The following is a 16,445-nucleotide window of genomic DNA, read 5'->3' as shown; positions in this document are numbered from 1 at the left end:
CACAAGGCAGAAGGGTGTTTATGAGTGATTCACAGAGCAAATAAATGACAGTGACATAGGATCCCTCAGATACACAGAATTAGAGGGAGTTAGGTAATTAGGGTGGAATTTGGGCCCATCTGATAATAAATAATAACAAATGTTTATTCAGTTCCTACTATGTGTTAAGTATTATGTTAAGCACGTCATCTGTATTAACTCATTTACTCTAATACAACACTATGAACTAGATTCTGGAAGTCTGGGTAAAAATCTGGGACTATTGCTCTTGGGGCCCCTGGTTGCATCCACTTTCCTTCTTCAGCCCCCAGAGGGCTGAGCTCTGTTGATCAGTGGCTCTCCAGCCTCTTTAGGAATGAGCTTTGCTTTTCTGATACTGGGAGTGGACTGAGAAGAGCCAGCCACCCTGCCAGAGAAATGTCAAAGGAATTTATCCAGAGACAGAGACTCATTCTGGGATTCACACTAGCCGTCCTCTCCATTCCTTCAGAACATCTGTGACAGTTTCTTTTCCTAAGGTTCAGTGTGTGCTGAAGCTTGAAGAGGTCTCAAACATCATCTTACCCAAGCTCCAGACCACACATGCTCTAGTGTGGCCTGCAACACCCGCAGCAGCAGCACCACCACCACCAGGAGCCATGTCGTCTATGGAGCCAGGCCAGTGGAATTAGTTGCATGGGTACTAGAAGTGTTCAAGCTGTTCCTCTGCCTCATCTTTCAAAACAAGCACCCAACGAACAAATCTTTGTAGAGACACTTACAGGCCTAGGAATCAGCAGCCTTCAAAACCAGGCTAAGCTGCTTTCGTGGCTGAGAGAGGCCCTGAGCCCATTTCCTTACTGATGAACTTGTGATAATAGTACCAAAGTAAGGCTACTATAAGGCAGAATGTGAGGAACACAATGTCATGCACATGGTAGGCACCCAGGCAGTGTTGTTAGGTACTGTCGGGTCAGATTCAACTCACAGTGACCCTATGTACAACACAATGAAACGCTGTCTGCTCCTGTGCCATCCTCACAATCGTTGCTATGTTTGAGTCCACTGTTGCAGCTACACTGTCAATCTGTCTTGTTGAGGGTCTCCCTCTTTTTCGCTGACCCCTCTACTTTACCAAGTATGATGTCCTTCTCCAGGGACTCGTCCCTCCTGATAACTTGTTCAAAGTACATGAGACGAAATTTTGTCATCCTCACTTCTAAGGAGCATTCTGGTAGTACTCCTTTCAAGACAGATTTGTTCTTTCTTTTGGCAGTCCATGGTATATTCAATATTCTTCACCAACACCATCATTCAAAGGCATCAATCCTTCTTTGGTCTTCCTTATTCATTGTCCAGCTTTCCGGATGCATATGAGGCGACTGAAAATATTATAACTTGGGTGAGGCATACCTTAGTCCTCAAAGTGACATCTTTGCTTTTTAACACTTTAAAGAGGTCTTTTGCAGCAGATTTGCCCAATGCAGCATATCATTTGATTTCTTGACTGCTGCTTCCATGGGCATTGATTGTGCATCCAAGTAAAATGAAATCCTTGACAACTTCAATCTTTTCTCTGTTTATTGTGATGCTACTTACAGGTCCAGTTGTGAGGAATTTTGTTTTCTTTATGTTGAGGTGTAAGCCATACTGAAGGCTGTAGTCATTGATCCTCATCAGTAGGTGCTTCAAGTCCTCTACTTTCAGCCAGCAAGGTTGTGCCATCTCCATATCGCAGGTTGTTAACGAGTCTTCTTCCAATCCTGATGCCACATTCTTCTTCATACAGTCCAGGTTCTCCGATTATTTGCTCAGCATACAGATTAAATAAGTATGGTGAAAAGATACAACCCTGACGCACACCTTTCCTCATTTTAAACCACGCAGTATCCCCTTGTTCTGTTTGAACAACTGCCTCTTGGTCTATGTACAGGTTCCTCATGAGCACAATTAAGTGTTCTGGAATTCCCATTCTTCACAGAGATGTTATGCATAATTTGTTATGATACACGCAGTCGAATGCCTTTGCATAGTCAATAACACACAGGTAAACATCCTTCTGGTATTCTCTGCTTTCAGCCAAGATCCATCTGATATCAGCAATGATATCCCTCTTTCCATGTCCTCTTCTGAATCTGGCTTGAATTTCTGGCAGTTCCCTGTTGATGAACTGTTATAAGCATTTTGGAATTATCTTCAGCAAAACTTTACCTGCATGTGATATTAATGACATTGTTCGGTAATTTCCACATTCTGTTGGATCACCTTTCTTTGGAATGGGCACAAATATGGATCTCTTCCAGTCATTTGGCTAGGTAGCTGTCTTCCAAATTTCTTGGTACACATGAGTGAGTGCTTCCAGCATTGCATCCATTTGTTAAAACATCTCAATTGGTATTCTGTCAATTCCTGGAGTCTTACTTTTCACCATGCCTTCAGCGCAGCTTGGACTTCTTCCTTCAGTACAATCAGTTCTTGATCTTATGCTACTTCCTGAAATGGTTGAACACTGACCAATTCTTTTTGGTGCAGTGACTCTGTGTATTCCTTCCATCTTCTTTTGATGCTTCCTGCATCATTCCATATTTTGCCCATAGAATCCTTCAATATTGCAACTTGAGGATTGAATTTTTTCTTCAGTTCTCTCAGCCTTAGAAATGCTGAGAGTGTTCTTCTCTTTTAGCTTTGTAACTCCAGGTCTTTGTACATTTCATTGTAATACTTTGTCTTCTCGAGCCGCCCTTTGAAATCTTCTGTTCAGCTCTTTTACCTCATCATTTCTTCCATTTGCTTTAGCTACTTTACTTTCAAGAGCAACTTCCAGAGTATCTTCTGACATACATTTTGGTCTTTTCTTTCTTTTCTGTCTTTTTAATGTCGTTTTGCTTTCTTCATGTATGATGTGCTTCATGTATGATGTCCTCACAGGCATTAGTGAGCTGAAATGGACTGAATTGGCCATTTTGAATCTGACAATCATATGGTCTACTACGCCAGGAATAACAAATTGAAGAGGAATGACGTTGCACTCATTCTCAAAAAGAACATTTCAATATCTATCCTGAATACAAGGCTGTCAGTGATTAGATAATATCTATATGCCTACAAGGAAGACCAGGTAATACGACTATTATTCAAGTTTACACACCAACCACTAAGGCCAAACATGAAGAAATTGAAGATTTTTACCAACTCCTGCAGTCTGAAATTGATCAAACATGCAAATCAACGTGCATTCAGAATTACTGATGATTGGAACGCGAAAGTTGCAAACAAAGAAGGAGGATCGGTAGTTGGAAAATATAGCTTTGGTGATAGAAATGATGCTGGAGAGCACATGATGGAATTTTGCAAGACCAATGACCTATTTATTGGAAATATCTTTTTCCAACAACATAAACAGCGACTATATATGTAGACCTTGCCAGATGCAATACATAGGAATCACATCGACTACATCTGTGGGAAGAGATGATGGAGAAGCTCAATATCATCAATCAGAACAAGGCCAGGGGCCAATTACAGCAGAACAGACCATCAATTGCTCATATGCAAGTTCAAGATCAAGCTGTAGAAAATTCAAACAAGTCTACCAGAGCTAAATTAATGACTCAGGCAGTAGTAACTATAATTATTATTATTATTAAGTACATATATATGTCCAGCTTATCTCAGAGCTGTAAATGTCAAACTGTTCATCTCAATTAGAAATGATGGGGGGAGGGGTAAAGGAAGAAGGGTGAGAAGACCACACCATTCCCCACTTCACCCCAGGTCTGTGAAGGATGTGAGCTGTGCTAAGTTCTCTTTGAGTCCTAGGGGAAAGATGAAATTTTGGCATTTTCAGTTTCCCTCCAAAAGGAAAAAAAGCAAGAAACACAAAAACAGGAAGCCAGCTCAATTTATTTCTCCTACTTTGATTTACACCCCTTTTCGGGTCACAATCGATGTTTTTAAATTAATATTTTAACTGTCTCTCCCAAGAAAAAGGAGGGAAAACTTATCTGTTTTTAAAAAGAAAATAAGTCTAAAGGGCAAAGAATCTGCCCACATTGAAATAATTCTCTTCAGAAAAGCTATAAATAAGATTTCCGATTTAAAATTGAGATAAGATTTTCTGAGGGAGAAGGGGAAGTGGGGGAAAAAACCTGCCAAAGGAAAAATTTACGCCCACATTAGCTAACCCTTCAAAAGGATTAGTTCCTTTCAGTTGAGAGGATTTTTTCTTCTTTAAAAGCTTCTTTCCCAATTAAAAAAGAGGTAAAAATTAATATCTGTAGTCTCAGACATGTGAACTTAATTTCACTTGGCCTGGCTGCCCCTTGGGTTCCGCCCTCTTCCTAGGTCCTTCTGACTGCCAAAGCTTTCTAGTGTGACCCATGCCCAACAATTCCACTTGTCCACACCTTACCTTCTGCAGTCCAGCCTTTGCCCACCCCCCACCAGTGAGAATACTTTCCAGTGAATTACTACTCACCAAATAATCCAACTCGTCTTAGACTCTGCAGTCTCTGACACAGCTGGCCTGTGCTTCATCCCACAACCTACACCAGCCTGCTTCACTTACTTGTCTATCCTCCATGCTTTTATTAATTTCTTAGCTTCCTCCATTCCATAACAGAGTCTTCCTCAAGTCCAGTGCATTACTCCTGTCTCACACGTTTTCTCAGTCAGCTCACCCATCCTCAGGTCTTCTGACTCAACTGCAAAAGGTTTGGTTTTTGGTGGCAAAAACTGATAATCGTCCCAACATTTATTCTCTCCCTCTTCCAAAATAATAGAATTGTAGTTAGGAATGTGGCCTCCCTGAATAAAGAGTACATTTTCTAGCCTCCCTTGCAGCTAGGTGTGATCATGTGACCAAGTCTAGCCAATGGAATGTGAGAGAAGCGGTGATTGCAGTATCTAAATTGTTCCCTTAAACAGGGTGTGCATGTGCACACTTTACCCCATTTCCCTTTCCCTCTGGATGGAATGCGGGTATACTGGTACTCTATCTTGGCCCATGTGGATTAGGACTACAAATTAGTAAAGGTGGAGCAACAACAGAAGAGTCTGGATCCCTAATACTGTAAAGTTGCCACATCACCCCTGGATGTCTTGTATTTGTACTTCTCTCTTGTATAAGCCACTGTTATTTAGGGTCACAGTGATGATTATATAAAACCCATCTGCTTAGCCCATGCCTCTCCTCTGGAATCCACTGTATCTCCAAAAATGATTTTCATTGCCTCCTCCTTAGTAATCCCAAATAGGATGCTATCCAAGTAAAATGGCATGCTTGCTAGCAAGATACCTTCAGGGCAAGATCTCCAGTCTTGACCATCACCTTCCACTCCCACCAAGCCACCCTCAAGTAAACATACAATCTAGGTAAAAAATTTACGCTTGCTATCTATCTCTAAGACAAATCTTCTGCCTCTCTATATCACCCTCCCTTCAACCAGAGAGCTACCCTCAAAATGCTCCCAGGCAAAAATTTTGGAGTCACAACTATTCCACTTGTGGCATCTAGGAATTCACGTTATAAATATCAAATCCCCTGTCCTATCTTCAAGGACCTCCATTATTTGGGCAAAACTTGCCTTTCCAACCTCATCGCCAGTACTTTCCCACATAGAACTTCAGCTACAGTCAGAGTTGATCAGACTGCAGATCTGACTGCTGATCTGACTGGCCCACAGACACTTCTCCTTCATTCCCAACTCCATACCTAGGGTCCTGCTGTGGCTCCAGCTCGGCCTTCTTTCTATGCTGAGCTCTGTCTACCCTACTGGATCCTTCAAGACCCAACTTGAAGTCATTTCTGAGCCCCTGGCACCCAGTGCTCTCTCTTTTCCTAGATTTCCAGAGCACTGGTGGTCCAAAGGCTTCCCATTGCTCTTAGAATGAAATTCAAATTCCTTACCATGGGCTGCATGGTCCTCCATGACTAGCCCCCACGTCTATGCTTAGGATCTTCCTCAAAAAGGCCTAACTTTGCTGTTCCACTGCCTGAAATACTCTTCCCCCATATGGTTCACTCCCTCACGTCCTCCGGGTCTCTGTTAAAACATGATATTATGACAGAGGCCTTCCTTACACACCCCTTACAAAACATCGAGAATCTTCACCCACCACACATACTCAAACACATTCTCTATCCCCCTGAGCCTACTTTGTCACTACCACCACCTGGCACATTGTTTCTCTCCACTAGAATGGAAGCTCCACGAGGGCAAGGACTTTGTTTTATTCACTGTCAGTGCCTGGCACTCAATAAATCCATGTTGAATGAATGAATTTAGTACCATACTCCACCTTGAGCATAAGCTTTACCCACACCAATTTTCTTTATTTCTTTAAGTTCTTAGGCTACGCCAAGCTCATCCCTACCTCAGAGCCTTTGTACTTTATGTTCCCAGGGACAGATCCAGGTTTGGGCGGGGCAGGGGAGTTGTCTAACACTTATATAACTAGAGGATAGTGGGAGGAAAGGATTCTTGAAGAAAAATTACAAATACGAAACAGCTAGGGCCCCTCCCAGGGTCTTGCAGAGGCCACATAATTTGGAGCAAAAAGCTACCTTCAGTAGCCTCTTGGGAAATCCTCCTCCACACATTCCTTCTGCCTGGACCACTCTCACATCTTTAGATGGTATTTCCTTGCTATCCAGGCATAAGGTCAAACTTGTCCTCTCTTCAGACATGAGTTCTCCCCAGTTCACCTCCATTGCCTGTTATACTTTCTTCACATCACTTAGCATTAACTGACATCACCCTTAGTAATATTTTGTTTACCTCTTTATTGTCCATCTTTATCCGAAGAATGTCAGTTCATGAAGGATTTTGTCTAGTTCAACAACAGTGTATGGTGCCTAGAACAATGTTCACCATATAGCCATACTTTAAAAATTTTTGCTGTATAATAAAATGAGCCAAACAGTTACCTCCCACATTCTCTGAAACCCCGAATGATAAATATGCTTAGAGCAAAAAAACCTGGTAAATTAAATGTCCTATTTTATATTGCTTCTCTGTGACTTAGAGAAGGTGGACCATGATATTCTATTGTTAATGACTATATACGATGAAACACTTACTGGCTATCACTGGATTCCTTCACATTCCAAGTCTAAAAGTTCAACAGAGTCCCCAGAGAGAACTTCTTACTCATAAAGGATGCAAAGCTTGAGGCTTTATTCCACATACTATCTTTGGAGATGCTAGGAATTTCTAGTAAATTTAGTGAGTTTATTGTTGGTTTGATGAAGGCTTTGGCTGCATTTTCATCATCCTTTCCCATGATGAGTGGATCTCCTCCTCCTAGGTTCATAGCTTTGCTGAAATTTCAGTGCCATTTTACGCGCCTTTCAGTCTGGTTTCAGAATACTTTTAACCCTTGCAGGGCATCACTCACTACTTCCTTTGAAAGTGTGGGGTAGCCCATTGGCTCCCAAATCTGGCTGCCCTCAGATTGACCCATGGTGCTTGCTGAAAACACACATTTTGAGGTCTTGCCCTAGTTCTACTTGATCAGAACCTACAGGGGCTCGCAGGGCATTCTGTATGTTTAACAAAAGCCTCAGGTGTTTCTGTTGTGCAGCCAAGTTTGGAAACCACTGTGAGGATTCCAAGGGCTTCAGATGATAAGGAAAGAATCTTTAAGATACTGACAAGGAAAGGTCAAAACAACTGGACCAACACAGGAAAAACAAATAATTTTACAAATGTTGACTAATGAAAAATCAAAATATTTCCTTCCTCTCTCTCTCTGTCTCATATGCATGACCTACTTTCCTTGATGTGTACAAGTTAGAGTACTGGCAACCAGGCTACACTACTACAAAGAGGAGAAAATTATAAAGATCCTCAAGGGCCCGGGTTACCCCCTTTGAGAAACTTAAGCCCTTCTGGAAATGGCATGAAATCTTTCCAGTTCTGAGAGAACCAGAGAGGCCACTGAAGGCGAGAATCACTAAGCCCTTAGCATCTAAAAGAATTCTAACACTAGCTAAGATTCTTCCAGACACTTCCTGAGAATGTTGTCCAGCCCATGGTGGAGTGTGGTGGAAGAAGACAGCAACCCTAATCAGAAAACCTGCTGCATGATCTAGGGCAGCTGCTTAACCACTCCAAGCCTCAGTTTCCTAATTTATAAAATGGGCATAAAACAAGGCTCCCTCACAGAATAAAACAAGTTCAGGCTTACACACCAAACACTATTCAGACGTGACTATTCTCTTCCCCACTTATCCAAAGCCAGGCTCAAATCTTGCCTCCTAGTTGGAACCTTCTCCCATTACCTCAGCTCAGACACAACTCTTCCCTTCTCTGTGGGGATGGAGAGGGTAAAAGGAGAGTAGTTCACCAGTGAAAAGGTAAAGAGCAACAGGCTATCAGTAAAAATCACTTTCTGAACTGAATTTGGACCTGCCTTCATTTGTTTTGACTTTTTCCTCTCCCTTCTCCATGCTCCTAACTCATAACAACCCCTTTCCCTAATACAGCCCTCACTCCACCCTGTATTATACTGAAAAAGTTCAGATGCTTGCTCAGGGATTTAAGAAAGTTCTGCATAGCACGTTGAGCTGTGCATTGTTAATGAAGGATAACTCATTAAATGTATTGTATAATGTCACTGATAATATCATATATAATGAGATATCATAACCTATTCATTATATATGTCCACCATTGGATTAGGTACTGGGAATACAGAGGTGAACAAATTAGACAAAAATCTCTGCCTTCAAGGAGCTTACACTCTCTTGAAGTATCAGATTTACCATAATATTATCAATATCAGCTACTTATCAGGAAAAGAAACTCTCTTTTTTCAGTTGGACTTAGTGGTCAAATACAGTGATATTGAAATTTATTTGATCCATGAGTAAAAAATATTTGAGCAAGAGTCCTTGTATTTAACAGTGGTTAAGTGCTTAGATGCTAACCAAAAGTTCTTGGTTCTAACTCATCAGCTGCTCTATGCGAGGAAGATGTGGCAGTCTGCTTCCATAAAGATTTACAGCCTGAAACCCTATGAAGCAGTCCTGCTCTGTCCTACCTGGTCGGTATGAGTCGGTATCAACTCAACAGCAATGGGTTTGGTTTAACAGGTTTTTAACTTAAATACATGTAGTTCTGCACTAATATAGTATTTATTTAAAAAATATACATGATTTAGAAATGTGTAAAGGATGAGATTTTAAAAAGTATAAATATAAGTTCTAATATATCACCCTTTTTGTTAAACCCCAGTGGATCACGTTGTTCTGGTATAGAGCATGATTTTCAAATTCCAGGTCTTCCACTTACTACCTTTGTGACCTTGGGCAAGTTATCTGAACATTCTGTGCTTCAGTTTTTCTGTACAATGTGGATAACGTCGGTACTTGTCTTGCAGAGTTATTGAGAGAGTTAAAACAAGATAACTTAGGTAAAGTACTTATACCTGCATATTATAAAGACTCTAATAATAGCAATTTTTGTCACTATATTATTCTTATTTCTAATTCATTTCTGTACACAAACACAATCTTAGAAGACAGACTGTGTGTCTCCTAATACAAAACTCTAAAGTGTGGACATGCTTCTTAGCCATTGGTGTCAAGTATCAGGAGGGTCAAGGGTTCAAGACCCATCTGGGGATCACATTCTCCATTGTAACAGATGCAGGTAGGACATTATAGTGTATGCTTTCTGTCCCAAGGGTAAATCTTCTTGTTTTAACCCCTAGGAAGGTTTTCTGGCTGATCCCAGTTCACACAGATCTCAGCTGTCACTTCTCGCCTGCTGCCCCGCCTCCTTCACAAGCAGCCCCGAGGTCTCCCTGAGGTGGGGAGCCTGCAGTGGAGTTGGATGTTTCGTGCATTACAGATTATTAGAGGGCATGGAAAAGTGCTCAGACCCCAATGCAGATCCAAGTGTAGTTTTTAAATTTCCCTGTTTGGATGGGAATGCTTCAAAACTCAAGTATGTTTTCCTTGGCAGAGGTACCCCCTATTAGATGCAATTTCTTCCTGACATTTCAAGAATTATTTTATGTCTGTGTTCTCTATAAGGACTGTCCATGGAGGTCAGAACAGGAATTACAGTTCTCAGAATGCTCACATTAGCGTAGAGGGTAACTCACAAGCCCCAAGTTAAATACTCCATCCTGGCCAGCCTGCCAGTGCGATGATTAACAAGTTGGGTTGCCACACAGGGGGTTGTATTGGGAGGGCTCCCTGGACTGTGGTTCCCCAGGCCAACATGGGCAACAATGTGTGTTTAGTCTATCAGAGTATTTACTCAGGATGCCTATCACCGTGGAACCGAGACAGCCATCTGGGAGAGCGCTCCCTGTATCCCCTGGAGGGCACGTGTGGGGAAAGGTGGATCTAGTTTTTCACAAGATTTCTTTCCCAGCCTGACTCAGCCCCTACTGCCAGGAAAGATTTGGTTTCTCGGTCAATCATGGTAGCCTAGGAAAGTCTAACCCCCAAAGGTTTTAGAAAGGTCAGAGGTCTGGTAACCACTAACAACCCTGCTTTAGGAGCCAGGCATGTGGTGGTAGCCACCACCTTGACCCTTGCCAAGCTCATGCCTGGCATCAGGGCATCCTTTCTACCAGAGTTGCTTTCCTTCTTTCTGTCTCAAATCAAACAGACCTTGGGAAGCAAAGGACATACAAAGCCCTGATAGGGCAGAAACGGGCCATGACTTAGAATCTAAAGGCCTGAGCTCAAATCCCACCTCTGATAACTTAATAGCCGCAGAAGTCACACCAGTGCCAATTGAGCTAGATGTTCCCTGAGACCACGGTCCCCACAGCCTTCAGCCCAGTGATTCAGTCCCTCAGGGAGTTTGGATGTGTTTATGGAGCTTCGAAGACCTTGCCACAAAAGGTAGTTTTTGCAAGCTCCTCAGCTAATTCTAAAATGCAGCCAAGGTTGAGAGCCACTGGATTAGGTCATTTTCCTCTTACAACATCCCTGTGGGAAAAGTAGAGAAGAGATGATTATCCCTACTTTTCAGATGAGGAAATTGATGTCCAAGGCGATTAGGAGATTTAGCCAAGGCATTTATCCATTAAGTCAACAACAGAGCTGGGTGAGAAGCCAGGTCTCCTGACTCTTGATCCAGAATGCCGTCTTCCCAGCTTACCACACTCACCCCTTTATCCAACACCTTCATTCAGTTTAAAATAGGACTACCAATGAAAGGACAGACAAAATGGTTAGAATCTCAGCATTTCTTTGTCTGATAATTCTCGGAAATGCATCGACAAATACAAATCCTTCCATACTGAAATAACAAAACAGGCTAAGTAAGTAAATCAAGCCATTTTATGGGGGCCAAGAGAGCTATTGATACTAGTTTGTCTATCTCCAAGGAACAAAATACTGAAAGGCAAGGGCTTAAAATGAATGAAAATGTATCCAATGCACAATCAAATGAAAATGTTGTGGGCCGATGGCCAGGGATTATCTGCCAATTGGATCTCTTTCAGCGCCCTAAATTTAACCAGCTGGGATACTTTTTCCTCCACCCTTTTTGTAAGTATCATCTTTTTCAACCTTCTGAAAGAAAGAGATTTTCCTTTCAACGGGAAATCTGTATTTCATCATAAAGATGGAACACAACGTGCTTGGGTTAGCCAATCTCCTGGGAAGTAGGTTCTTTGTGTATTATATGCTTGGCATAAAAGAAAGACACATTCCAGCAAGTTTATTTCAGTCATGATAAACTAAAAGCATATATCTGTGGAACTTAAGGTATAACCTCACCTCCATTCCCAGCATATTAATAATACTTTGCGTTTGTAATCACTTGATTGCTTTTACAAATCGATATAATCTCTAAATTCCCAAGCTTTTCCAAAATGCAATGAATAAAGGAGGTTAAGCTGTGTGTGTGTGTGTGTGTGTGTGTGTGTGTGTGTGTGTGTGAATGTGTGTATGGAGAGAGAGAGAGAGAGAGACTGTGGGCAATGCAAACAGAACCTATAACCAAAAGTTTGGAGGTTTGAGCCCATGCAGAAGAAAGAGGCCTGGTGATCTACTTCCCAAAAATCAGCTATTGAAAACCCTACGCAGCACAGTTCTATTCTGCCACACATGGGGTGGCCATGAGTAGGAATCAACTCGATGGCAACTGGTAAAAGTGTGTGTGTGTGTGTGTGTGTGTGTGTGTATAACACTTTGAAAAGAGTGTACTCAGATATTTACAGTGGTTATGTCAGAAAGGGATTATAGGTATTTTTTCTTTCTGTGTGTCTGTATTGTCATAGCTATTCTATAGTACACACTAATCAGTTTGCAATTTTAAGAGAAAATTATTTTACCTGAAAAAGAATGATCATAAATCACAAGGGAAAGTAGAAATGACTCTCCCTGTAATCAAATGACAAGGTCAAGGCTCTCCTGGCAAATGAGACCAGCCAGGCTGGGCCTGTTTAATCACATGGCTCAGACTCCAGCCTGAAGCGGCAGAAGCTCTCACCTGATAAGGCTAGCAATTATCAAATGAACTTATTCTCCTTCCTGAGTGTGGGGAGAGTGGCTTCCCAGGGAGGACTTGGAGCTCATGCCAGCAGGGGAGGGCGGAAGCCCAGGGGACTGCCATGAGCCACAGCTCTCCTGAGACCATCTGCTCTGACTCGGGAGGGACACTTTGGGATTGCGTGCTGGTGCCCTGGCCTGGGTTCGGACCTCCACTGGGCTTCTGCTCAAGGACTGTTACAGAGAAACAGCCAACTCCACAGTTCAACTTGGAAGAATTTCAGGAAGGGGAAAAAATCATGTGACAACATCATTAAACGTGAATAATCTGACAAGGAAGCTAATGCCTGGGCTCTGGGGTTACAAATAAAGTAGCTGTGAGATCATTTATCTGGCTGAGTCGCGGCACAAAAGGGAGTTGAGAGGGGGAAATTATCCAGGAATCCTATCCTTTCAGTCATTCATTCAACAAACATTCCCTGAGCAGTTCACAGGCATGGCTACTGCATACAGTTGTTTTGCTTGTAAAACCCAGCTCTACTTGCCAAGCTGTGAATCCTGGCAGAGGACTGTGGACCTTCAAGGCAAGGGTATCATTTTCTTCACACAAAAGTCCTGTCTGCCGACCAAGCTTTGTGCATGCAGATTGCAATTGGTCAGAGGGAGCATCTTTTTCTAAATTTCGCAAAAGCGCCATATGGGTTAGCAATGCCCCTGCTCCTAGAGCCATACATTGTGCTGGGCAATAAGGATACAAAGATGAATATAATATGCCTCTAGTGCTCAAGAAAATCACAAGTAGACACAAAGCAGATAACTGCAATATGGCTTCACAATCACTATAAGAATAGGATGCAAGAATCATAATAGAAGCAAAAGAGAAGGAATGCCTGGTTAAAAGCAATAGTAACACTGTACAGAGATGAAATGTTTAGGAAGAAGGATAAGAAGAAAAAGACAAAAGAGAAGAAGGAAGAGGAGGAGAATATGAATTGCAACCATTTTTTGAATGCCTCTTCTGTGCTAAGATTGTTCTTATCAAATATGGGCACTGAGATTCAGAGAAGTTGTACGTAGCTAGTAAAAGGCGAAATGAAGATTCTAAGTCTATTCCAAAGCACTTGCATTTTCTAAAATACTCTGGTCCCCACTATTCACTCCACAGACATTTATCAGGTCTGTGCCAGGCTGAGCCAGGCAAGATGCTGGACACAGAGGATACAGATTTCAGAAGCAGTAGAGGGTTCTGGTTGAGAGCATAAAGTGGGAGTAGACTGCCTGGGTTTGAATCATAGCTCTTCCTCCTCACCCAGATAGAGATAATTACAGTACCTACCTGGAGTCCCTGGGTGGTACAAACGGTTAACACGTTAGCTACTAACTGAAAGGTTGGAGGTACCTTGGAAGAAAGGCATGGTCATCTACTTCCAAAACACCAGCTGTTGAAAACCCTATGGAACACATTTCTACTCTGACACACATGAGGTTGTCATGAGACGGAATTGGCCTGAAGACAACTGGTTATAGTACCTAACTGTTGTTGTTGGGTGCCGTCGAGTCGACTCTGACTCATAGCAACCCCATGTGACAGAGTAGAACTGTCCCATCGGGTTGTTTTTTGTTTAATATTTGACTGCATTTTAGGTGAAAGTTTACACAGCAAATTAGTTTCCCGTTCAACAATTCATACACAGATTGTTCCGTGACATTGGTTACAATCCTCGCAATGTATCAACACTCTCACCACTTCCACCCCGCCTCCCCCGTTTCCATATGTTCAGTTCCCCTGCCCGGCTTTGCCTTCTCATCTTTGCTTTTGGGTAAATGTTGACCATTTGATTTCGTATAGCTGATTGTTCAAAGGAGCACATTCCTCAGGGGTGTTATTGTTTATTTTTAAGGCCAATCTATTATTTGGCTGAAAGGTGACCTCCAAGAGTGGCTTCAGTTCCAGGTTAAAAGTGAATCTTAGGGCGATAGTCTTGGCGGCTCCTCTAGTCTCTATCAGTCCAGTAAGTCTGGTCTTTTTTATGAATCTGAGTTTTGTTCAACATTTCACCCTATAGGGTTTTCTTGGCTGTAATCCTTATAGAAGCAGATCACCAGGTCTTTCTCTCATGGAGCTGCTGGGTAGGTTCGAACTGCCAACCTCTAGGTTAGCAGCAGAGCAATTAACTGTTGTGCTACCAGAGTTCCTTGTTAAAAAGCAAAGATGGCACCTTGAAGACTAAGGTGCACCTGACCCAAGCCATAGTGTTTCAATGCATAAAAAAGCTGGACAATGAATAAGGAAGACTGAAGAAGAACTGATTGCTTTGAATTGTAGTGTTGGTGAAGAATATTGAATATAACATGGACTGCCAAAAGAACAAACAAATCTATCCTGGAAGAAGTACAACCAGAATGCTCCTTAGAAGCAAGGATGGTGAGATTACATCTCACATACTTTGGACTTATTATCAGGAGGGATCAGTCCCTGGAGAAGGACATCATGCTTGGTAAAGTAGAGGGTCATCGAAAAAGAGGAAGACCCTCAATGAGATGGATTGACACAGTGGCTCCAACAATGGGCTCAAATATAGCAATGATTGTGAGGATGGCACAGGACCAGGCAGTGTTTCGTTCTGTTGTACACAGGGTTGCTATGAGTTGGAACTGACTTGACAGCACCTAACAACAACAGCAGGATTTTTATAAGGATTAAATGAGTTAATACATGTAAAGTACTTGGAAAAGTACCTGGCACACAGAAAGCACTATATTAGGTATAGAGTACTATGTAAGTGTTAAGATATGATTATTAATGGCAGTAATAGTAGTAGTATCATTATCTCATTGTCTTGTGGCAGGATGGAGAGAGTAGGTTATAAATACAAGTAACTGGTGTGTAAGATAGAAGTGACCAATACCTCAACATCAGTACAAAATCCTGGAGGTGAGAAAGTAACTAGATACAATGGTCACTAAATACGTCTACTGCTCTATACAGTTAGAAAGCCCATCACACACTGATTCTCACCATGACCTTATAAAGCATAAAGGACTGGTATTATGTTATACCCATTTGAAAGGTGAGGAAACAGGATCAGCTATGTTAAGTGACTTTCTGAAGCCACTGAGGCTGAACAAACCCCTGAAACTATTGCCTGGAGATAATCTTAAAATCTTAAATCTGAAACCAAAAATATCCCCTGATATCTTCTTTAAACCAAACAATACTGGTATTTCTGTTGTAGGCCATCAAGTCGATTCCGACTTACAGCAACCCTATGTACAGTAAGTTTACCTTAATCAGTAAAGAATGTCTGCCTTGAGCATTGTGCTCTTTTAAAGAACTATCTTTATGGGATCAAATTGACAACAGCAACTCTAGAGGTTAGATGGGAAGCTTAGAGGGCAGCTGAGTTTATGTTAATGGGGGAGGAACAATTCAGAAAAGAATAAGAATGGTTGCACAACTTGAAGAATGCAATCAATGTCACTGAATTGTACATGCAGAAATTGCTGAATTGATGTATGTTCTGTTGTGTTTATTTTCAACAACAACAAAAGTAATCATTTTTAAAAAATGACTTGTCCAAAGTAAGACAGCTAGGCAATGGCAGATTATTGTGCTCTACTTACATATTATATCACAATATTTTCTAAAAGCTTTGTATTTTCAAATTATTTCAAGTTTAGAGAATAGTTGCAAGAATAATCCAGGAACTCTCTATGCCCTTTATTTACCCAAATTTGTCGATTTTCAACATACACAAGTACTGTATCCTTCTGTGTATTTATTTTTTCTGAACTATTGAAAAGTAAGTTGCATACATCATGTCCCTTCACCCCTTGATATTTCAGTATATATGTTTTAAGAATAAGAATATTCCACGATAAATTATCAAATTCAGAAAATTTAATATTGATATCTACTTTAATCTACTGGTCACATTCCAATTTTGTCCATTTTCCCAATAATGTCCTTTATAGAATTTTTTCCCTCCAGTACAGAATGCAG

The 16,445-nt window shown here is 41.5% G+C and overlaps 1 protein-coding gene across 1 annotated transcript in view; it reads right to left on the bottom strand.

Annotated features, from left to right (window-relative positions):
• The window catches only part of ROR1 (receptor tyrosine kinase like orphan receptor 1), a 484,054-nt gene that overhangs the window by 272,494 nt on the left and 195,115 nt on the right, over positions 1-16,445 (bottom strand). The window lies entirely within an intron of this gene.

The sequence above is a fragment of the Trichechus manatus genome, unplaced genomic scaffold (genome assembly GCF_000243295.1).
Source record: "Trichechus manatus latirostris isolate Lorelei unplaced genomic scaffold, TriManLat1.0 scaffold00003, whole genome shotgun sequence".
Taxonomy (NCBI): domain Eukaryota; kingdom Metazoa; phylum Chordata; class Mammalia; order Sirenia; family Trichechidae; genus Trichechus; species Trichechus manatus.
This window is presented reverse-complemented; position numbering and strand designations above follow the sequence as displayed.